The sequence below is a fragment of the Eptesicus fuscus genome, chromosome 5 (assembly GCF_027574615.1).
Source record: "Eptesicus fuscus isolate TK198812 chromosome 5, DD_ASM_mEF_20220401, whole genome shotgun sequence".
Classification (NCBI taxonomy): domain Eukaryota; kingdom Metazoa; phylum Chordata; class Mammalia; order Chiroptera; family Vespertilionidae; genus Eptesicus; species Eptesicus fuscus.
Genome location: NC_072477.1, coordinates 66,801,916 through 66,825,565, shown reverse-complemented (window position 1 = coordinate 66,825,565; position 23,650 = coordinate 66,801,916). Strand labels below are relative to the sequence as shown.

Here is a 23,650-nt window from a genome sequence, read left to right as displayed (position 1 = left end):
CATGCTAGAACCCTAGACTTTGTCCTGAAACTTCATTCTTGGGGAAAACCTATGAAGCATTAGTTCAGGAAAATTTTAGGACTTCATTGTTACATGGCCTTTCTAAACATTTCTCCAGATGATTCTTTTAAAACGATGCAGTAAGACATCGTTAATGTGGGCAATCATTCCAGTTGAACCTGACTCACCGAAACGGTGCAGATGAGGCAAGTTGTTTCTGAGGCTGTTAAGTATATATCCATTTTCAAAAACAAAAGAGCTTCAAGTGAAAGCCTTTATTAAGAAATTGTCGCCCTAGCCGGTTTGGCTCAGTGGATAGAGCATCAGCCTGTGGATCGAAGGGTCCCAGGTTCAATTCCAGCCAAGGGCACGTACCTAAATGTGTTTCTCTCACATCGATGTTTCTCTCTGTCTTTCCCTTTCACTTCCACTCTCTCTAAAAATCAATGAAGAAATACCCTTGGGTGAGGATTAAAAAATAAAAGTAAGAAAGAAAAAAAGGAAGAAAGAAATTATAAGGACATCATCGTGGCTGATTTGCATTGCTGCAACCTAGAGAGCCGAGATTCAAAGGCAGAAATGCCTGTGGTGACATCACCACTGCTGCCTTGACTAAATTACCTGCGTGGACAGCAAAGGGAACAACAGGCCTGTAGGAGGGAAAACCAAGTTCCAGTCCGGACTCTGCCTCCAATTTTCCAATATGGCTTTGTTGAGTCACCTAATCTCTGGCCTGCAGTTTTCTCACCTGGAAAGAGGGGTGGGGCTGATGATCCTAGAATTCCTCTCAGCACCGTAATTCACCATATTCCAAGTAGGGGTGGCCAGAGCACAGAACCTCTTCAGATGTTCGTTCATTCATTCATTCAACAAAGATGCTCATTTGCATGAGCATCTCCTATGTGCCAATCACCTTGCGGGATTCCTGCCCCAGAGAGCTCACAACCTACTGGGATGAGCAGAGAGGTGAGTCCACTGGGATAAAGAAGGGCACAGGGCACACCACTGGCCCAGGAGCAACGGGCAGTCAGGCTTCGCAGGGTTTTCTCCAAAGGCTGGCAGATCGCACACTCCCCTTTCTACAACCCGTGAAAGAAATGGATCTCAGTTTGCAGATATTTTCACCAAATCAAGAAGTCATGCAACATTATAGAGCAGAGGAATGAGACTGTGCAGGCCATCAGTTTTCAGAAGTCCCTTGCCTCGACCTGCATGGCTGGGTTCAGGATCTGAAGGAGGGGCCGACACACAAATGAAAATGCACAAGAAATAATGCACAAAGGATTTAGAAGGCATTGGGGGCCAGGTGGAGCCTTTTTCTTGAAGAGACTTCTGGCCTGGTCCGCTATTTATTTACTTCAATACACATTTTCCCTTTAGCAATGCATACAGGCATATCAAAGGTAAAGTTTGGTAAACAGTAAAAGGATTATCAGGTTAGGGAATTGCCTTGAGCCACCTCTATCTCAACAGAACAATCGGTCCTTAGCGCAGACACCCAAGGTCCATCAGCCTTCCACGTTCCTTGGTGACAGTATTGGCAAGTGGTGGCTTCCTGCAGTCCATGAAGACAGGAACACAGGAATCAACAATTATGGATTATGACACTCAGAAATTTAAAATTATTAGAAAAAGTGCCAAAGATGCTGTGGTGACCTTTGGCTGGTTTGGGGCCTCCAGCACCCTTTAGAAACAGCACCCTAATCTTCACCACATTGTGTCTAGTGACAGGAGCACTGTGCCCAGACTACCCTCCGCACCACCAAAGGTGGATACATGACCTGAGGCGGCCAACCAGATGCACCCTGCTCTGGGACTAGGTGTGGAGGTGCACTAGGTGGAGTGTGTGGTGGGAGCACTTCTGTCCAGGTCAATCCTGATGCCTAGAGACCTTGGGGCTGCCCTGGCTTCTGTCCTAACTTAATGATGCTCCAGACTTCTCATCAGTGCTAGGAATTAGTTACCTGATGGCTATTAAAAAAAAAAAATTCTTTCTTGCTCAAAATGGAGTTAAGGTGGATTCCATGGCTGGTAGTTGGAGGACCTGACTAATTGAAGTTTTTGTGATTAATGCCATGTGCTCCAATACTGTGCAGTTCAATCAAAATGTCTATGTGTTCAGCTTGAGACCTTTGCACAGGAGGTGACTGAGGTCACGGTTTTGGAAGATTAATCTGCCACCAGTTGGTAGGTGGATAAGAATGAGCAACGAGCAACACAGTCATGACAGCTAAGAAGAAAATTCATGTTTATTGAGCTCTCTGGATGAGTGGTCCCTGTGCCAGGAGCTTTGTTCATTTAATTCCCACAATCCTGGAAGATGGGCAAAATCACCCCCATTTTATGGATCAGGAAATTGAGTTTAGTTGGTTAAATAATATGCCGAGGTCACTTGGTTGATGGACAGCAGAGCCGGGGCTTGAAGTCAGGACAGTGAAAACTCATAGCCTGGGCTTTTAACCAAACACCACGTTGCTTTACTATGGAAGAAAATGTATGAGTTTTCAAAAAAATAATATGAGCAGCCTACTGCCACCTGGGAAATAAGGGCCAGGATCCCATCTGTCAGCAACAGTGGGCCCTGGGAGCAGGAGCTGGCCGGTCAGGGGTCAGGGTGGCACCTGCAATGAAGCGGCCGGGCGTTGGGCTCCGCGGTGAGCTTTTCCAGGTTGACAGTCAAAGCCACAGAGAGGATAGTGTTCCAACCGAGTGCGGTAAGTGGGGAGAGAGGGTTAGGGAGTCAACACTGGAGCTTGGGCACCCACTGCTGGATACTGGGAGAAGGAAAGGAGGCGGGAGGGTGGGGGAGAGAGAGGGCACCTGGGCAGGCCGGGCTCCACCTGGCGCGCTCAGGGTAGCTGACCGGTAGGCGCATGCGCAGAAGAGCTCAAGGTACTCACCTGCACACGCCCTGGTTTCTGACGGGGGGAGGGGGGGGCATGATTCCTACGGGGCGGTTGAGTGGCTGGTTTCACCGGTCCCTGCAAACCCAGGACGCCAGCGTTCACGCTGCCCAGCACCCGCGGTGTGCCACCCACAGCAAAACCAGCTGAGACCCGGAAAGGGGAGCTCAGCCCAGCTGTGGTCAGGGCCAGCCAGGTCTGAATCTCGCAGCGCCGCGGGGGTGGGGAGCCTGGGAGGTCTGGCTGGGGGGGCTGGGGGAGGCGCCCACTGATTCCGGCAGGCAGCTCTTCCTCTCCCTCCCGCTCAGCAAAGGCAGGCAGGGGAAAACGCTTTTATAAATAGCTCCAGCCCCAGCTGATTTGTAAATTCAGTGGGTTTTTTTTGTGTCAATGACATCACTCTCCTCCCCATGGCAACACTCGACGATATCAAAATTGCCAAGCAACGTTGGAGCAGGTTGCTGCCTGAGGATTTAATGGAGAAATCCCAAAGTGAGCCGGGGCGCGCGGTGGAGGAGGGGCGCGCCGTGGCGGGGAAGGAAGCTGGAGCCCGCCGCCCGCGCCGCCTGCCCGGCAGCCCTGCGGCCGCGGGAGCTCGCGGGCCACGCTCCCTTTCCTAGCTGTGGACAGCAGGTGGGGGAGGGGCTGCCCCCCGCCCGATGTGCCGGAGCCGGGAGCAGCCATCCAGGTGACTAAGCGGGGCCCACTGGCACTGAGTCACCTGCTGGCCCGGAGGTTTCTTTCTTCTCTTTGGCATCTGATTATTTTGGGAGCTGGAAACTTGGAGCTGCATCTGAGTCCCGCCCCTTCTAGCCTCCCCTCCCTACCTTGGGCTCCGAGGAAGATGGGACCTGCTGAGACTCTGCCACTCCTTCCTACGGTTATAGAAGACGCGGTGGGGGCCGGAAGTGCCATGGGAGCGACGCCAGCCACCCAAGTGCAATAGCAGATATGGTGATCAGGCTGCCTTGTCCTCCAGAGGTGCCGGGAGAGAAGGGGGGTCTGGTCCCTGCCGACTGGATTCCTCCCGGGCTGGCTTTGAACTCACCTCCCACGGGATATTTCTGTAAATGAGTGGCTTCTAGGGTCAGAGTGGCATTTGGAGAGCGAGACTGGATTGGCTAGGCCGACCTGGGCAGGTAGGTGGCTCTGTGCTGGGTGTGGCCCCACGTGTGTGTGTGTGTGTGTGTGTGTGTGTGTGTGTGTGAGAGAGAGAGAGTGTGTTGTCCCAGGGCCGAGGACAGCAGGGGGTCCCCAGAGAGCTGAGGAGGCAGGATTTGGCAGCAGCTCGTCCTCACTGATGCTGGGCCAGCCAGGTCCTGAGGTGGGTGCTGTGGAAAAGGGACACAAGCCCCTGGCCTGAGCAGGGTGAGAGCGGCGCCCGCTCAGACAAGCCCAGGCCCTCGCTGAGCCCGCAGCTCAGACACGCGGCAGAATGCCGAGGCAGGGAGCGGTCCGAGGGGCAGGCCAAGGATGGAAGCCAGCCCGCCGGCCGGCTGGCCGGACGGCACGTTGCTGCTCCCTCTTCTGACAGCCCTGGGCACTAAGGAGACAGCTTCCTACCAAGGAATTCTGTCACTCGCCCATGCAGTGCCCGTCAGCATCTGTGTGTGCTCTCTGCCACGCTCACAGGGGTGCATTTCCTGAGAAGAGCGCTGGCCAGGGCACAGCTTCCCCATACTCAGGGCCCAGCCAGGGGCCACTGCTCAGCCTGGCCCCCACGAGGCATGCTCCAGTGCGTGTCAGGCCGAGGGGCGTGGGCCCCCCACTCCCCCTCACAGCTGGCAGCCTCACGGGCACACCGGTGAGTAAGCTGCTGAGGGAGGAGGCTGTGTGCCCACAGAGGCAGGACGACACGAACCAGGAGCCTTTGGGAGAAGCGGCTGGGTGAGAAAAGCACTGAGGTTTTCTTTTTCTCTTCTTTTTTTCCCCCTTTTTGCCTGAAGGGAGTGGCGCTTCCTGGGCTAGAGACAAGCGCCAGCCTGCAGTGGGGAGCTCCAGGCCCAGCTGCCCGGAGGAGCGGCACGGTAAGGTCCCGGCCACCTACCTGGGCTCGGGCTTCCCGGCAGGGGTGGGGATGTGGAGGTGTCCAGGCTATGTGCCATCTGGGACAGGGACAGCAGCTGTGGGTTCCTGCGGGCCCCATCCTACCTGCCACTCCCTTTCCAGATCGATTTTGAAACATCCCAGTCCAAGCTGGCCTCTGGCTTCCCGGCGAGAGAGAGAAATGCTTATTTCTGCTGTTCCCGCCTGTGTCCCCCCCCCATCCTGCTGGGCCGAGCCAGTGCCACCAGGACACCCCTCCAGGATGTCCTCTTACCCTTCCACCTCGAGGACACGCCCCTCTTGTATTCATCCCACCAATATTTGTGGAGCATCTTTGGGACCCAAGCTCCAAGTCATGCCCTTATGCAGAGCCTAACCGGGCACAGGCTCTGACTCTGAAACTCAGCGGCAGGCCGGGTCCAGGGGGCCTGGCTGAGCAGTGAAGGCCTTGGGCTCTTCACTTCTGCTGCAGGCATGAGCGGCCTGGTTTGCTCTAGGGTGTCAGGCCCAGGAGCTTGGGGTGTTCAATGCTGGGGCCCAACCAGAAGCACGGCTAACACAGCGGTTGGTTCTTTCCCTGGCGTCACACACCGAGGCCGGAGGGGCCTGCCTGGGTTCCTGCCCTACGCCAGGAACGGGGTTCTGAGAGTTGAAGATAAGCTCTGGGCTGCCGGGCCCTTGGGTCCCATGAAAGCTCATCGAGCTGGGAATCAGGCCTTTGGGCCAAGCAAGGGTCCCTCCGCAGATGAGGAGTGGCACGCCGGGGAACCCCGTGCCTAGTCAGGAGCGGTGAGCACCAGGAGCAAGGCTTCTTTCTGTTCTGGAAGCACCTGATTTGGGCGGGAAGCTTGTGCCCCTGTGGGTAGCCACAAGGTGGGAGTGTGGGAGCTGCATGGGTCCCAAGGACAGACTGACTCTTGTGCGCTGAGTTCCCAGGACGCGCCGGGCATAGGGAAGGTGCCGGCAGGAGCAGCACATGAGCCCAGCATCAGGAAGAACCCTTACATGTCCCCACACCTGGCTCCAGGAGGAGGAAATCCTGCTCTCCCCCCTGCATAAGGTGACTCCAAGCCTGGGGGCGGGGGGTCCCCCGTGTGTGCAGAGCTAAGCAGCGGCTGGTGCCCAGCAGCTGGTGCCCAGCTGGGTTCAGAGTGGCAGAGGCTGTGGAGTGCCAGGCAGACAGCAGGCTAGCAGGGTGGCAGCTGATGGAGCCAGGAGGGAGCAGAAGGTAGAGGCCAGGGTTGGGGGGGCAGGAGAGGGAAAGCCTGCCTGGAGTTTAAGATGGCGGAGGGAGGCCCTGGACGCGGCTTTTCTTGTGCCCGCCCACCTCTGTGGGACAGCCCCGCTGGGAGTCGGCGGAGACACCGAGAGACTGCATTCCTTCCCCAGATGGCCCAGAGACACCTCCGGCACACTCTGTCCTGGGGGGAGAAGGCCCGCAGGACGCGTGGGAAGCTGCCCTGCGGCCTGAAGCAGGGCCCTTCTCCCAGGATGCCCTCTGCCCCACGAGTGGGAAGGCCCAGGCCTCAGGAGCAGTTTCCAAGACTTGGGCAGTAGGAAGGGTGCTGCAGGCCTCACCCACAGGCATTCCGCAGCTGCCGCGGTGAGGGCTGTGAGAAGGTTCATTTCTGGGACCCGGCCTTGGTGGAAAGAAGTGGGCTAGCTGACAGGCTGGATGGAGCATGGAAAGATGAAAGCTTCGGAGGCAGAAAGAACTCTCAACCTCCTGGCCCCAGCTGGGCCTCCTGCCTGGGGAGAGCAAGCTGACTGGAAGCCCCCTCTTCCGAGCTTAGCGCTGGGGCCCATTAAGGGCTAAGGTGAGAAGTGAAGGGTGTGAAATAAAGGGGAATATGTCTTTTCTTGGCAAGACGAGTGCTCCAGGCAGCCCTTGGAGATGGCAGGTGGCACCTTGTTCTGGCTCACTTGCTTGTAGGCAGAGAACAGGGATTGCCTCCTAAGTACAAAGCACTGGTGGCAGGAGCAGGGGGTGGGAGGAAGTGCCACGAAATGACCAGGACAGAGCCCTTGCCCTGGGGCGTGTACAGTCCTTCAGCAGAGGAGGGAAAGGGAAGCTGAGCATGGGGCCAACCCCACCCGAAACCAGCCAAGCTGCTGAGAGCCGTGGTCAGCAATGGGGGGAGGGGGGAGGGGAGGGAGGGCGGTGTTGCCCTCTGTTCACTCTGGGTCCCCAGTTCATCACTGAAATTGTTAGCCATGACCCATTCAGTCCAGATAATTTATAAATTTAGACCAATACCAGGAGATGGTTCTTAACATAGAACTTTATAAAGATGAATAAAAAAAGATTAGCCGAGAATGAAAACACAAGGGAAGAAACAGCTTCTACTGTTATGGGCAGAAGACAGATTCTCAGGGCGATATATAGGAGGAGGCAGAACAGTGGATGGTTAACAGCAGGTGAGTGTCAGGCCCCGGGCTGCCTCTTCCTGCCTGGGTGACCTCAGATAAGTTACCTCATCTCACTAGGTCCCCATTTCCTTTCCTGTCCCAGGGAGATAATTATAGCACCTATGAGTTCGGGAGGTTGGGAAGATTAAGTAAGGCTATATGCAAATACCCTTAGCAGCACGGCTGGCACATAAGTGCTCAGCAAAGACAATGTTATCGTTGCGATGACTATCAGTGTTAGAGGAACAAAGTGCCAGCTGGGAGAGGCCACACTGGGGTCTTCAGGGAAATCAGAAGAGGCTTCATGGAGGAGGTGGCTTTGGAAGAACCCTGCCCTGAAGAAAAGCTATTTTCAGGTTGCTGATCGATCCATGCCCAATAATGCTGGGAAGGAAAGCAATACCAGATCTATTCTTTCGCAAACAGCAAATTGTTTATCCACGGAAATTCTCTAAGGAATGATTTGAGCCTATCAAGAGTTTCCTTCCCTTGGGGGGTTCTAGAGTTTGAAGTCTTGAGAACTTGACGTGGACTGTACATAGTGAAGGAATCAAACGTCTGACTCTGGTCACACGCTTCTTTGGGCCTGCAGTCTTGTCACAGGGTGGTGCTTCCTGCAGAGGGCCAGCCTGGAGGCCACAGCAGTCTCCTTGACGACCATGACGTGACTTAGAAAGGCCCAAGAATCATAAGGCTCAGACTCAGAGGCATTTTTCCTGGCCTGCCAAAGGGTTATCGTTCTATGAATTTAAGAAAGGTAATCCCAGGTTCTGTTCACCTAGAACCGTGGTTGGCAAACCGCGGCTCGCGAGCCACCTGCGGCTCTTTGGCCCCTTGAGTGTGGCTCTTCCACAAAATACCACGTCCTGGGCGAGACTATTTTGAAGAAGTGGCGTTAGAAGAAGTTTAAGTTTAAAAAATTTGGCTCTCAAAAGAAATTTCAATCGTTGTACTGTTGATATTTGGCTCTGTTGACTAATGAGTTTGCCAACCACTGACCTAGAACAAGGCAAACCCAGAACATGACAGATTTTCATATCCTGGGGAATCAGCGTACAAACAAACAAACAAACAAACAAAAAACGGGTTCTCTCATCACTACATGTGGCCTCCTCAGCCCCAGCAAAGGGGCACCCACACTGGCCAGCATTTTCTATAAAATCTCAGGATGACCAACCAGGCAGTGCAAAGACCCACGTCTTTATAGAAAGACAGTGATGACTTTTTTGTACACCTACGGGTTCTCTGTGGCAAAACTGCCCCCTCGGAGTGCTGCGTCGTCAGCAAATGCTGGCATCTTCCTTGCCCAACCCTCAAAGCACTCAGGCCCCTGAGCCTCTGGCTAAGGGGGTGGGGCAGGGCTGTGATCTGCACACTCAGGCTGCCCGGGACCTGGAGCAGGGGCCCCTGGGTGCTCAGAAAAGAAAGTCCAGAAAGCGCAGGTCAGCTGCTCCGTGGTTCTGGTTTCTGGTCCCAGTGGGGCAGCTCCCCTCAAGGCAAATAGCAATGAACGGGTCGCCGTGCTCAGGGCCCCCTGCCGCCTGCCTGCCTGCCCAGCTCCTGAAGGCTGCAGCAGCGGCAGGGTTAAAACTGGAAGGACTGGTTCTCTGGTTCAGCTTCCGGGCCTAGAGCCTCCAGCCTCCATTTTTTTTCTTTCGGCTTCAAATGAGGCTTCAAGTGGAATTATGCAAAAAGGCCCAGGGGGTGTAGGGAGCCCGGGGACCCTTTATGCCACAGCCTCCCTGACCCTCAAGAGCACAGTCCCAGGTCAGTGGTAGAAGCACAAGGTGGAAAGGGCTGTTCCAGAAAGGAGCTGGCCCTGGATTGCTGTAGCACATGCAAGCCAAAGGAAGTCCCTAAGAATGTTTAATCCGGCCCCCATACTTGTAGAGAGGGCAGAAGAACCCCAGAGAAGGAAAGTGGGTGCTGCAGCAGGGCCAGTTTCAGACCTGGGGCCTCGGGCTCCCAGTCCAGTACTCTCCCCACCCAGACTGCCTGTCCACAGGCAGCAGCATCAAAGGCACCCCGAGGAGGGACAGACATTAGACACCTGATGGCTTGAGAGAGGTGGCCTGACCTGACCAAGTGGAAGGCTGGACAGGTCCCAGCCTCCTCTGGGCCTCCTGCCCCTACCTAACGGGGTCCTGGTCCTGCCACCCCTGCCCCCATCTGGCTCCACATGGAGCCCCAGCTCAGCTCCTGCTCGGTCAGCAGAGCCCCCAAGAAGAGGCTCTGCCCACCCCACCCAGGCCACTCTCTGAGTGCCAATGGACTGACTCAAGCTGTACTTGCTCCAGGAAGCATTTTACATTTTAACTAGAAGGCGGCCATTGTCTTAAGCCAGAGAAGGCGGGAATGATGAGCGTATCTAGGAATGAAAGGGAAATCTGGGCAGAGGTTAGGGGAGGCACACAGGAGACGCTTCACCTCAGGCAGACTTTTCAACCGTCTATACTCTGACCCCAGGCAGGAGTATAAATGTCCAATGGCCATCATCAGATGTTGGATCTCAGAAGCAGGAGGCCTGTCATCTGTCACCTTATCACCAGGCCCAAGCTGGACAAGAAAACATCTGTGTTCCACTGTAGTGGGTCTTACTGGAGATGGTGTGTCTAGGATCAGGAACGGTGGAGAACGGTGGAGGTCTCAGACCCTGCGGGGGAGGGAGCCAAGGCCAGGAGAACAAATGCAAGGCCAGGAGAGCGCCAGGGTGCAGGCTCCTGTGGAGGAGGGGAGGTCAGGGCAGGAGGAGGAGCTGCCTCCCGATGGTCCATCATCCCAGCAAAGGGCCATCCACCAGTGAGGGCATGGCAGTACATGCCAGGCCCCTGCATGGCAGCACTCACATGAAGGTCCTGAAGGCTGCTACCGTGGGGCAGTCAAGGCGTGGGCCACAGACTAAGAAAGGAATGACCCTGAGAAGGGAGGGCAGCACCCCTCCAGGACCCTCTTAAGCACAGCACGGCGCAGGGCAGACACGGAAGGCAGAGTCCAGCGAGCTCTACAGCCAGGTGGTCAGTGCTCCCGCACGACCACACAGCCCACAGCTGTGAACTTGTGCATTTAGAGTTAAGGCGCTCCAGCCAGAGGGTTGTGCATGGGGCTTGGACAGCCAACACTGTGCTTCCTCAGACTCGTTCCTTTCCCTGGCCTGAGCCCTTACCCAGTCACAAGCCTCCTAACTCCCCGCACTCATCTGTCCTTCCTTAAAGTCAGGTCCTGGGCACCTACTCCAGACTGGGCAGCCACCAGAGGCTCAGGAGGGAGAGAAAGGACAATGAATGGCTTCCATTCAAGGAGGCTCCCAGCTGTTAGTTCTGCCAGCAAAAATGCCAGCCAGAGAGCGAAACTGCCAGCAGCAGACATTTGGATGGGACTTTGGAGCCCATTAAGAGCAGAACCTGCAAAGCGATCATAGTGAGAAGCTATTAAATGAATTTATCATGTCTCTAAAAATGGGTGTTCTCAGCACAGAGGTGGCTCTCTCTTTTCCCAGCCCTCCCCAGGGTGGCTCATCGCCCCTTGTACCTGGGAAGGGTGCCCCAGCCGGCGCTGCCCCTGCTTCAGCCCCTTGAGGTGGCTGGACAGTGGCCCCTGCACCTGAGTGGCTTGTCCAGGTCACCAGGCCCCTTTGCGACAGTCAAGCAAGTTTGGGCCCAGTGTCGGTTTGCGTTTGGGGAGGACTGGCCTGCGTGCTCCCGTGGTCATAGGGAGCCTATCCCAGGTGCAGGGCTTGAGAAGAAGGTGGAGAGAGGCTAGAGGCTCCTGGATGTGGGAGTTTCCCTCTACTGAGGCTCAGGGCAGCAGCCAGGCAGGGGAGCCCCGTGGACTGTTCCCAAATACCTAACTGGGCCCAGACAGCGCTGCCCCTGGGCTGGGTTCTCTCTCCAGGATCTGGAGGGGCTAGACCTATAGAACTGACTTCTTGGCACGTCCTCCTGGAAGAACCCTGGCATCCTGCCCCTGGGGCACTCCAAACGGGGCTCCGGGGCTCCCCGTGGCAGCTACATGCATGCATGGCACGGCAGAGGGGACTCTCTCCTCCGCGGTCCCTGTAAGAGCTGTGAGGGCCGAGGGTCAAGAACCTTTCACCCTGTTTGGGGTGCTGACCCTCCGGGCCCCTGCACTCCAATGTCCTGGATCTCATCATTTCCGCACCTTCTGAACGGAGGTTGGCCCATTATACACATCAAGAAGCTGAGGCTGAGACGTGCTGGCAGTCTAGAGAGACAGAAGGGCTCCAAGCGTGCAGGAAGCCATGTTCTCTGCAACTAGTCTCTCTCTCTCTCTCCCCTGCTTAAGGACCCCACGGGCTTGGCAAAGTTAACTCCCTCAACTCACGCTCCCAGGCCCTCAGAGCTGGTCACCTGCCTCTCAGCCTCATCAGCAGAGAGAGATGTGGTACTATCAGGGTGAGGGACATTGCTCAGGCTACCCCAAGAACAGGAAGGGACAGCCTGGAAGAGAGGGAGAGGAAGGAATCTATAATAATGAAAGCATAATATGCTAATTAGACTGGACAAACGAACGACCTTCCGGACGTCATTCTGGATGTCCTTCTGGACCAAGCTGAGGTGGCAGGGGCTGAGGCAGAGGCGGTTAGAGGCGATCAGGCAGGCAGGCAGAGGCAGTTAGGGGAAATCAGGCAGGCAGGCGAGTGGTTAAGGGCGATCAGGCAGGCAGGCGAGTGGTTAGAGGTGATCAGGCAGGCAGGCAGGTCAGTGGTTAGGAGCCAGCGGTCCCAGATTTTGAGAGGGATGCCCGCCTGCTGGTTTAGGCCCAATCCCACAGCGGGATCGTGCCTAAACCGGCAGTCGGACATCCCCCGAGGGGTCCCGGATTGTGAGAGGTTGCAGGCCAGGCTGAGGGAACCCCACTCCTGTGCATGAATTTCGTGCACCAGGCCTCTAGTCTACTATAAAGACTGTCCCTCTCCTAGGGCCAGAGGCTGCCTCTCTTCCAGGCTCCAGCTGGGTTCCTCCAGCCAAGTAGCAAGCAGGTGAGCCACCTTCCCAGCAGTGCCTGCAGGTGGGCCTCCTGGTGCTGGGCCCACGCTGGGTCTGTGAAGGACACAGGCTGGGTGCTGGGACTTCAGGCAGGGTGCGGACTCATGACTGGGGCTCAGTGACAGGGTGGGAGCTCTGGAGGCCCCCTCTGCCCCTCACACCCATTGCTGTGTGAGGGTCCTCATGCCCCGTTAGAATTGAGGGAAGGTTACCCCCCACCTCTCGGTGTCACATGGCTTACCCATCCAGGGTGGCACAAGAAGGCAAAAGATCAGTCAGTGCCTCCCCCAGCAACTGTTCCCAGGAACTTAACCCAACTTGGTCAAGTCATATCAGACAGTCCTTGGAACCAGGGGCCTCTGAGCAGGATGGCGTTAAGAGAACAGTCTCGGGGGATACACTTGGTTTGAAATTCTGGCTCCACCACTCAATCACCACAAGGCCTTGAGCTGGTTCCTTAACCACTCTGAGCCTCAGTTTCCTCATCTGTAAAATGAGAACAATGATATCATTCTTCCGTGCCAAGGTTGTGGCAAAGACTTGAGTGAGGTAATGTGTGTAAATAGCTTAGCACGGGGCCTGGCCCACCGGAAGCGTATACTAATTGGCAGGTATTATTATTACTATTTCTAGAGGAGGGCAGCGTCCTCCAGAGAAAGGAGCCCTGGGAGAGAGTGAGCTTGTCAGCAGTCTTCCTGATCCCCAGGCAGCTTTTCAAGTCATGCAGCAGAAAGTGCAGGGAAAGGATAATGTGTTTGTGTTTCTAAACCACAAGTCGATCCCTATCTTTCCTCTTTGGTCCTAACCCAGGCTCCCAGCCCTAGCTGTAGGTGCTCAGACGGCACAGCAGGCCCCAACAGCCACAGGCGGAGAACCAGCCAGGAAGTGCCTGCCCCGCCCAGCGTGCCTTCCCAGACAGCTCGGGTTGGCCGATGCCCCAGTGCTGGTGGGGCTCCATGGTGCAACGTCAGTGCTCAGTGTCCCTGTCTGGAGCTCCTGCCCAATGTGTAGAATGGCAGCATATGGACAACTCCCTCAACCTGAACGCCTCTGCCAGCTGCCAGGGCTCTTCAAAGGAGGGTGTGCCTGACCCCCTTCCCCGTGCCCAGCACAGCGCCATGGGAACCGGGCCAGAGGGAGGCTCATGGATGCTGGAGGAGACGCTGTCCTCCAGGCTGTTCCTGCCACTTCCTGCATTCTTGTTCTGCCCTCTCACCCTGGACAGGGCTGCGTTGGCTGTGAATCAGAGGAGGACAGAGAAGCGGGGAGTCACTCACAGGAATTAACCACTCAGGACCCAGCCACCCTAATTGGCAGAGGTCACCCAGCCCAGGGGCGCTGACCCACCTGCCGATGCGACCAGAAGTGCAGAAACTTGGGGTTGTGATGGGCCGGGAGGTCCTCTCGTCTAGCCTAGTATCCAGTACGGGAACCTTTGCTCTAGCCTACCTGACTGGTAGTTACCTGGGGTCTTCAGTGATGGGGGGTTCGTTACCTCCGTGGTCAGTCTTATTTGGGAGTCTCTGACTCTCCCCAAACCCCATCGATGTTCCCAAAGGTAGGAGGACCTCAGGGTCACCTAGACTCACTCCTTACAGGATGGGGATGGGACTTGGCTAGTAGCCTTTATGGGATACCCAAGCCTGGATTCAAACCAAGTTAAATAACAGTTCACTTTTGATAATAGTCTAATGTTCACACTTTATCATAGTTCAACAGTTCAGAAGTACTGCTTGGAGTTGTCGTTTTGATATATAAGGTATTTGTATAAAAAGAATGAATTCCTGTGTGCATCTGTGAGTCAGCAAAATATAATTTAGGTCCTGTGTCCCTGGGTAACTAAGCTTGGGGAAAGCCCTATTTGTATCACAGGCCCCTTTGTCCTGGGCTCCGCAGGCAGCTTCCTGGTGGGGGTGGGGGGGGGGTGGGGAGGGGGAGGTCAGAGGTTGGCTAACAGAGTCGGGCCTAAGGTGTGGCCTGAGGAAAGAGAAAGAATCCCCTTGGGAAAGACACAGAGAGGAGAGGAGACAGAGGGCACGGAGAGGAGCAGAGACCTGCCTGCCACTTCCCCCGCTCCCACACCACGCCCCCGCCCCCAGGCCAGCATCTCCAGCAGGCACCGCCACGCTCTCCCCACAGAGGTGGAGGGCACTGGGGCTGTGGTGCAGCCAGCAGGGTGCGGGCCTGTTTGGGGCAGGCGAAATCCCACTCTCCACCTTAGCTATGTTTGGCAGGAGTCTAGAGTAAACTGTGCATAAGCAACAGAGCCCATATGCCAATGCTGTATCCACGAATTGCATTGATATGTCGAAAGAATGAATGAACAAAAATGACCCATGACAGTAGTGGCCTCAATTAATAACGGAAGTCTGAAGTGCCCAGAGTGACAGCATCTCTGCCGCCCTAGGTCCCCGTGCGGTGGGGGAGCCATTTGGAGTGCAGACGTGCCGACTTCCAAGCCAGAATCGTCTCAACGCTCAGTTGGGCACAGGCCTTTCTGGGGGCCCAAGTCTGGGACAGCAGGGGTCTTCTCACTTCCTTGTTTGGGGAAGAGACAGGCAGGTGGTCCCTCCCCCTCCCCCACAACATTCATACACAGGAGAAACCACCCTCCAAGCCAGAGGGAGCAGGGCAAAGGGCAGTCCTGGGCCAGGGCACTGCTGGGTACAACCCCAGATGGATGCTCGCTGTGAGCCGAGCCCCACCCTGTTTGGGGGCAGGGCTCCTGAGAGCTTTCTTTCCCCCAGAGGTCCCCCACCTGAACCAGAGGGTTCTCAGAGCAGGGTCTGACAAGGAAATCTCTTTTATATATATATTTTTATATATATATTTTATATATATATTTTTATTGAGAAATAAAATTTCTCAATTTTTTTATTGAGAAATAAAATAAAATAAAAAAATATATATTTATTATATATATATATATTTTTTTTTTATTGAGAGAGGAAGGGAGAGGGAGAGCTAGAAACATCGATGAGAGAGAAACATCAAACATCTATCAGCTGCCTCCTGCACACCCCCCACCGGGGATGTGCCCACAACCAATGTACATGCCCTTGACCGGAATCGAACCTGGGACCTTTCAGTCCGCAGACCGACGCTCTATCCACTGAGCCAAACCGGTTTTGGCTCGGCATCTTTTTAATTCCAGCTTTCCTGCCCAAGACAGTCTTAGGGCCTTGTCCAGGCGGACAGACAGGCCAAGGTGGCAGGTGGCAGGACGCCAGCTGGGGCTCTCCCAGGGGTGTGGGTGGGCCCGCAGCACCTCCAGGGTCTGGAAGGAGGCAGCCTGGAGCATCTGCAATGCAAATGAGTGAGTTCATTACACACAGAGGGGCGCAGCGGCTAATCAGGTCAGGCCTCGGCCAGGCGGCCCAGGGACCCCCAGGGACTGCGAGCCACCGGCAGGTCACAGCGGGGCATGGCTGGGGTCAGGGTCCTAAGGCGAAGGGGCCTGAGGAAGCGGGAGCCACGCGTTAGAAAGGGTTGAGCGTGGAAGCGCCCCCCCGGGGCAGAGAGGCTCCTGGCCACGGCCACGGCCCCCCGCGTCCTGGGGCGACTATTCCAGGGCTCTGTTCGCTGCCGAGTCCTACCTGGAGCCACACCCTAAAATCCAACGCGCGGCCAGGTGAGGCCGGCGCTGCACCGACTTGTAAGCGCGGCCTCCCCTCGCGCTCCTGGCGCCCAGGTCCCTCCTGCGGAGGGCGGGCCGGCTCCCTGCCTCTCCGAGCGCTCCGAGGCGTCCTGCTCGCAGGTGGGTGCCCCAACCAACCCCTGGAACTGGCTATCCTCCCCGGGCTGCGGCCGGGACGAGCGGACAGGCCTCCCCGTTCGCGCGGCCCCTTTTCCCGGTTCTCGTTCCCCGAAGTTCGGGCCGCCGGCGCCGGGTGAGGCGCCTGAGCGCAGGGGCGGGGAGGCCGGGCTCTGCGGGCGGCACCTCCTCCACGAGGGCGCCCGGCGCTCGCCCCGCCGGCTGAGGGATTCCCGCCCCGTCGGCGCCTGCGAGGGGGGCCCGGTGGCTGCTGTGGTTCCCAGTGTGGCGGGAGAAGGGCCCGGGGCGCTGCGCATACTGTCCCCTCCTCCCCTCGCACCTGAGCAAGTGGCTCAGTGGGGAGGCCTGTGCGGGGCGGTTTGAATGCTCCGGACTGCGGCCACGCGCAAAATCCACCGCGGGGACACGTATCGCATTAGTCACAATGACCGTCTTATCTGTTTCCCCCCCAGGCCTACGGGACTGGCCAGGAAGGCCCTTAGTCTTCCCTCTCCTGGTGCCTAGAGCTCTGCCCACGGACGGGTAAGGAGCCAGGAAGAAGAGGAGGCAAGGAAGGCAGCCGCGGGAGGTGAGTGGGGTCCGCCAGCCCTGGTAGGCGGTCCAGGAGCCTTTTGGAGACTAGCGTGAGGGGTAGGTTGGAGGGGCAGTGACGCCTTCTTGGGCTACCCCGTTCTTGGTACTGCTAGGCAACAGTGATCGCTTTAAAAAAAAAAATGTTTTTATATTAGAGAGAGAGGAAGGGAGAGGGGGAGAAAATTGATCGGTTGCCTCCCCCAGGCACCCTGCCCGGGGGTTGAGCCTGCAACCTGGGCAGATGCCCTGACCAGAATCGAACCAGGGCAGCAGCGGTCCCTTTTAGGTGCCATCTCTCAGTCCTTAGTGGATGTGCATTGTTACGTCCACCGCCTCAGCCCACAGCAGGCCACTGAGCTCCGAACGCCCCGCCCTGGCCCCTGGCCCAGCCTCTGCGTGTCATCCGGTCTGATGCCTGTCTGGGGCAAGGCAGTGTCACCGAAGCCCTGCGCTGAACTCTCGCTTGGGAAAGAGGCTCCCGAACAGGAAGGGCGGAGCAGGCCCAGCGCCCGTGCTGAGCAGCGCGTTCCCCGGATCTCCAACCTGCTCAAACCCCGCCAGGTTTTCTGGCGCCCCGTGTGCAGCATCCAGCCCGGGATGTAGACGGTGCGAGGAACACGAAGGGCCAAGACATAAAGCGCCCCCAAGACAGGGCCTGTGCTTCCTGCATCTTGCCCCTTCTGGCGTTGTCTTAGGCTCTTCTGCCGTGCTTTCTCTAGGTGGGGGGTTGGGGCTGTGTGCGCTCAGGTCTTCGGTGGCGGGCGCAGCATACCCTGCGATGCTGGGAGTTCTCGTGCCGTGCCCAGGACAGTGGCCGAGCACCCATTTGGAACCAGAAAAGGCTGGGTTCGAATCCCCGCTTTACCTTCGATCGCTGAGGCAAGTTGCTTTACTTCTCTGCCAACTTGAATGTCCTCGGCGATAAAATGGGGAGGATCGGGCTTTCCTCATGGGCTCGTTGTGAGGAGTCACAGCGAGGCATGAGTACAGCCCAGCAAGGGGGCATGTCTCGCCTCCACTTGTTAGGATTGGAAAAGCTGGAGCCACCTGAGCTCTCCTCGCTTGGAGGACGTGGAGAACGGGCTGACTGTGTGGCAGGACATTGTGAGGCTGTGAGAGCAAAGCCATGGGAGAACAGAAAAGGCGGAGGGTCCATGGGGGCCGGTAGGGAGGTGGCCCGGGGAAGGGGCCGTTTCTGGAAGGGGATCTGAATGTGGAGGCAGAAACAGCAGCAGGCTCCGTACATGTCCCATGTGGTCCCACGTTCCTGGGTGACCCTGGTCACAGGTGTGGCCTGGGGTAGGAGGAGCCTCTGGCTTGAGGCGTTCGATCCTATCTCTAAGTAGCTGTGTGATCTGAGACAGGTCATTTAACCTCTCTGGGCGTGACAGAGGGAGAGGAGCTTGGAGCTTGGAGTTGGAGAGACCTGAGTTTGAATCCCAACTCCACACGTAACCATCTCAAACAATTACGTCTCTCCAAGCCTTGGTTTCTTCGCTTGTGAAACAGAGCTTATAATATCTCCCTCGTAGAGTTGTGACCATTCGATGCACTAGTAAAAAGCACCCGCCCAGCACAGTGCCTGACAGGTACAGAGTGTATCCCTTTCTCATCTCCTCCGTCCTCTCCCCAGCCTCCTGTCATCTTTTTTCCCAGCCTCCTGCCATCTTTAAAATGCACCCAGTAAGGCAGGTTTGGCCCAAGTCACAGTGGTATTGTGAACATAAAGAGAGGAGGAAAACAAAGTAAATATAGAAAGTTAAGGGCTGTAAAAATATAACCGTGTGTGTGTGTGTGTGTGTGTGTGTGTGTGTGAGAGAGAGAGAGAGTGAGAGAGAGAGAGAGAGAGAGAGAGAGAGAGAGAGAGAGAGATTGGGGACCTAATTTTGTGAGTGGGGGACTCTAGCGGTTCTTGCTAAGCACTGAGAACTCTGTGATGCTTTCAGGCCTCTGCATGCGGAGGCTGTTGGAAATCTGGGCTGGTGAGGAGGTGCCTGGCCTGCGGCCCTCCCGGGAAGGCCATTCTTCTCTCTTCCCTCGGAGATAACCCCGTGCCCAGGAGAGCACAGGGCTGTGGGCCCAGGAGGGGCTAGAATTCCGAGTACAGTGAACAGAGGTCAGAGAGCTCTGGCTTGAGCTGCTGCTGGACCACAGCTCTGCGTGTGCAGGCTGGAGCTGGGCCTGCGAGGCGAGCCTGAGTCAATATTAACCTTCTCCGGCTGGCCAGCCTGGCTCTTTGGCCTCTTATTCAGCTGGAGTGTTGACACAAGTGATTGAATGAGCTTTATTATCATATTCTTTTCAACAGCAGCCCCATTATCTCTCCCCTGGGGATTCACTGGGGCCTGCAGTGTGGGAATGATGACAGGGGCAGGGAGCCCAGACGTGTGGGCTTATTAGTGCACAATGCCCTCGGGCCTGCACACACAGCTTCTCTCTGGGCCACTCCAGGGGGACACCAGGACCTGAGCACTACTCAGCATCCTGGGGCCACACCACACGGCAGCACAGTGGTCCTGGGCAGACCTTATGGAGCCCCCAGGCAATGGCAGGGAGGGCCACAGCCTGGGTTAGGACCCACCCCCCTGCAGGTGACAGCTGGGCAGAAAAGCAAATCAAATTCTGTTCAGGCCTTTCCCTGGTATATTTTGGGGGCCAGGAAAGCGTGCTGGGGTGCCACCTCTCCTGACACTCGTGGTGTCCTGGACCCCTGGTGGAGGCTGAGGGAGGACAGAGGCCAGGGCCCCGGGACAGGGAGGAGCTCCCCATCAGCAGACTCCTTTGAGCAGTGTGAGCGCAGGGACAGGCCTCTGTGGGGAGTGCCACCGAGGGATGCCGTCTGGGCCGGGGCAGAGGGGAGGCCAGACCCCACGCGTGAGTCCCTCAGGGTGCGCAGCGCCGCCCTCTCTCCGGGCAGGTGGTGAGCTCAGGAGGGTGTCCAAAACCTATCTGGAAAGCAAGCTAAACTGCATAAGAGCAAGGATTTTGTTTTGTTCACTGTGGTCCCCGGGGCAGAGTAGATGCATAATAAATACTTTTGAATAAATGAATGGATAGTATAATTTTATATTTCAACAAACCCCAGAGAATAAAGTTTGAGAAAAATCTTCTAATGAGAGGCTGGCTTCAGCCCACACTGTTCTCAACCAGGGGCCAAGAGCCACAGGCTCTTCAGGAAGGGTGTGAGGGAGGCCAGTTCCCAAGGAGGTGGGAAGGTCAGCGCTGGAGGGCCCAGCTCTGGAGGTGACAGGGTCCTCTGTGGTCACTCTGTGACTGGATGGTGACAGCAGTAGGGGTGCCTGTCTGATTGCTGTAGAACTCGGGGTCATTCCTCTGCCTCGGTGCCATGATTCTAGAATAGTTCCTTTCCCAAAGCAGCACCTTGGGTGGGCCTGAGAGCTACGCAGCGTGGGTGGTGGGAGGTGACAGCCGACCGCAGCCACGTTCACATCAGGATCTGGGTCAGATAGACATGGCTCTGCCCCTTCTTTGCTGCTTGGCTTGGGCAAATCATTAATCTCTCTGAACATCAGTTTCCTCATCTGCATAATGGGCCAATAAACAGTCTAACCTCACAGGCTTGTGGCGAGGAGGAGATTTTGTATGTGAAATACTCAGCACACAGCCCGGCAGCGTGGCTCAGTGCTTGATTGTCGACCTATGAACCAGGAGGTCATGGTTCAATTCCTGGTCAGGGCACATGCCCGGGTTGTGGGCTTGATCCCCGGTGTGGGGCGTGCAGGAGACAGCCGATCAATGATTCTCTCTTATCATTGATGTTTCTCTCTCTCTTTCTCTCTCTCTCTCTCTCTCTCTCTCTCTCTCTCTCTCTCTCTCTCTCTCTCTCTCCCCCTTTCCCTTTCTCTCTGAAATCAATAAAAATACATATTTTTTAAAATTAAAAAACTGCTTAGTGCACAGCCTGATGCTCACACCGGGCATTCCCTGCGTGGTGGTTACTGAAAACACCCGAAATGGACCCTCAAGCTAGAGCAGATGCTGTCTCCTCTCACTGTGCTTGAAGAAGCTGGCGGGTGAAGGAGTCCCTCCCCCGGTCACCCCCTGAAATGGTCAGGCCTAGGAGAGAGAGTAGCCAAGGCCACAAGCCGGAGCTCAGGACCCCCATTCCCTGGGGCCACACTGAGCCAGAGCTCAGCTCTGATTAGCGGGCCCCGAGCCTCCCAAAGAGGAAGCTGGGGTGCGCCCCCCACTCTGGCTCACTGACACTCAGCGCAGGGCCCAGGGTGCAGCTGCCTCCTCTCCTCTGTTCGCCGGGCTTCCTTCCTCCCAGACAGTTAACCACCATCCCAGAGCTTAACCGGCCACGCCCACCCGCTTCCGAGTAGCTGCCTGCGCCTTTAGGCTTGCTCTCTGGAAGCCACCTTCCCAGCCTGCGGCAAATTCTGGAAGCTACCTTCCCAGCCTGTGGCAACTTTAAGGGTTGGCACAGCCTGATTTGGTTTAAACTGCACCCTCAGGGCTGATGCAGCAACCACTCTCCCTCAGCCCCCCGGCGGCGGGGCGTTTGGCTTGGGTCTGAGGATGGAGCAGGGACTCCCTTCCGTGGGCTAAGTGTCCTTGCCTTGAAAGGGATCTGATGTGTGGAAATAGTGAAACCCACTCGAAGCCAGGCCTGGAAGGTAAGGTGGCTAACCAGGTCAGACACCGCCGCTTCCGGTGAAAGCAGCGGCGACAGGTGAGGAGAACAGTTGGTGTTGGCTCAAGAGAACTTCTGGAAGTACTGGAGCACGTGTAAAACAGAGCCCCTCCCAAGGGTCTGCTCAAAGGGCAGCACTCATTTGAATGCCTGAGCTCCAGTCTGAGCTTTAAATGCAGGCTCATTGCTCTGTAGCTGTGTCTTGGGTTTGTGGGGCCCTACAGCGTGGGGGCCCTGGCTCCCCAGGCCCTGGCAGATGAAGGCAGGGGAGAAGCAGTTTTAGGGGAGAAGCAGTTTGAAAGGGCGACCCACCCACCGTGGCTGCTCTGCTTACTCTGTGATGGACTCGAGACCAGCCAAGCCACAGTGCCCTGCTCTGAGGGCCACCCCAAACCCCACGTGGCCGAGGAGCCGTAGCACCAACCACAAAGCTCTGCCTACCACTCCCCGAGCCAAGCCTGTGGGTTGCCCAACTTCAGGCTGAGTGCGACCCTGTGGAGGGGACCTGACCTTGCTGGAGAGAATACACTCCTGCTGCTTTTGTGGCCTTTTTCATACGTGCCGGGCCCCACAGCAAGGCCACCCGCGTGAGCTCTTTGGAATAGTTTACCCACCCTCTGCAAGGCCAAAAGAAGCCTGGTTTCAGACAAAGTGAGGGTCAGCCTGCAAGTCAGGGCAGCCCCAGCTCCCCTGGTTCTGACTCACGCAGCAGCCCAGGAAAGAACCCAGCAATCTTGGATGAGGAAGCTGGCCCTGGCCCGCCCCCTTCTACACGCTCCCAGGAGTTTGCTCAGACTGCTCAGCCCCGTTCCTGTTCATAGAGACTCCGGGAAGGAGGTTAACAGCAGCCCAGGGCCCTCAGAGTGGGCACGGTGGATGGAGCAGGGGCTTTGGAACCACATCGAGGGCCCAGGCCCGACCCAGTCACCTCCTGTGTGACTGTGAGCAAGTTATTTCATTTCTCTGAGCCTCACCGCATTTGTGAATAATGATAATCCCTGCCTACCAGGGTGGTTGTGAGGATTAAATGAGTTGATCCGTGGAAGGGCCTAGCACATAGTAGGTGCTCAAGAACAATAGCCTCCCTTTCTGTCTCGAGTCTCCTCTACGTGACAGTCCCATTCCTCAGGGACCCCAGCCTGTAGTTCCCTGAACTCTCCCACCACCTCTGCCCTCGGGGTTACTGGGTGTGGCAGCACTTCCGCCAGAAAGCCTCTGCCGGGAACTGCCCGGCTCCTCCTCTGCCAGGCTCTGGCCAGAGGAAGCAGCCTCCGCAGGAGCTGTGCCCAGGGAGCCTCCTTCTCAAACTGGTTTGGTCTGGTTCTCCCCTCCCAGCACTGGCATCCCCCTGTGGTCCAGTCATGGGCCAGCCAGCCAGAAAGTACTCTCTGCAGACATTCAGAAGAGCCAAGTTCAAAGCATTCCTGTCACAACAATGCCTCCCAGCCTGGGAGAGACTCCTTAGCACCCCCTGCCCTGTGATGGGGAGAGGTGTCAGACAGATGGGAGGTCACCCTGAGTCCGAGCTGGCCCCTGCCTCTGTCCATTGCTACTGCAGAGTCTCAGGCCCACTTCACTTCCTTCATGCTCAGCAGAAGGAAAGGTAGGGACTGGCTCTCTGAAGGAAAATTATCTTCCTTCCTCCTCCCTCCTCCCTCCTTCCTCCTCCCTCCTTCCTCCTCCCTCCTCCCTCCTTCCTCCTCAGGGTTATCTTCTTTGAGGAAAGCTCCTCCACTAGATGCATTGAGTGTGGATGCAAAGAGGTGAGATACTGGGGGCGGCAACTTTAAGGGTTGGCACAGCCTGGTTTGGTTTAACACTGCACCCTCAGGGCTGATACAGCAACCACTCTCCCTCAGCCCCCGGGGGGCGTTTGGCTTGGGTCTGAGGTAGGAACCTGGGGTGGAAGATGGAGAACTAGAAATGGCAACTTGACTGTCGAATCTCAGAGGGAAGGCAAATCTCAGAGGGAAGGGTTGGGTGGGTGGGTGGTGGGAAGAAATCAACCAAAGACCTTATCTGCATATATGTATGCACAACCCATGGACATAGACAATAGGATGGTAGAGGCCTGGGGGTGGGGGGGAGCAGGAGCAGCTATATGGGGTCAATGGGAGAAAAAAGGGGACATGTGTAATACTTTCAACAATAAAGATTAAAAAAAAAAAAGAAATGGCAACTTGAGGCCCCCTGTCTGGGCAGGCGGGCGTGCCCACGGGCATGGGCTCTGTGGCTGGAAGGAAGCATAATGTCTGTGTCTCAGGGTTTCATAGCCAATGAC

At 56.5% G+C, this 23,650-nt stretch overlaps 1 protein-coding gene across 4 annotated transcripts in view; it reads left to right on the top strand.

Annotated features, from left to right (window-relative positions):
- The first annotated feature begins 3,030 nt into the window (after positions 1–3,030).
- PAK6 (p21 (RAC1) activated kinase 6) overlaps positions 3,031–23,650 on the top strand; it is a 36,660-nt gene continuing 16,040 nt past the window's right edge. The window contains exons 1-4 of one of the 4 annotated variants that reach the window (XM_054716358.1): positions 3,367–3,591; positions 3,791–4,042; positions 4,850–4,930; positions 16,592–16,707. The gene's annotated coding sequence lies outside the window, so the exon portion shown is untranslated. Of the gene's footprint in view, positions 3,100–3,366; positions 3,592–3,790; positions 4,043–4,849; positions 4,931–16,059; positions 16,122–16,591; positions 16,708–23,650 lie in introns of those variants that run through there. The other 3 variants (XM_054716359.1, XM_054716360.1, XM_028147466.2) reach the window with 3 other exon arrangements.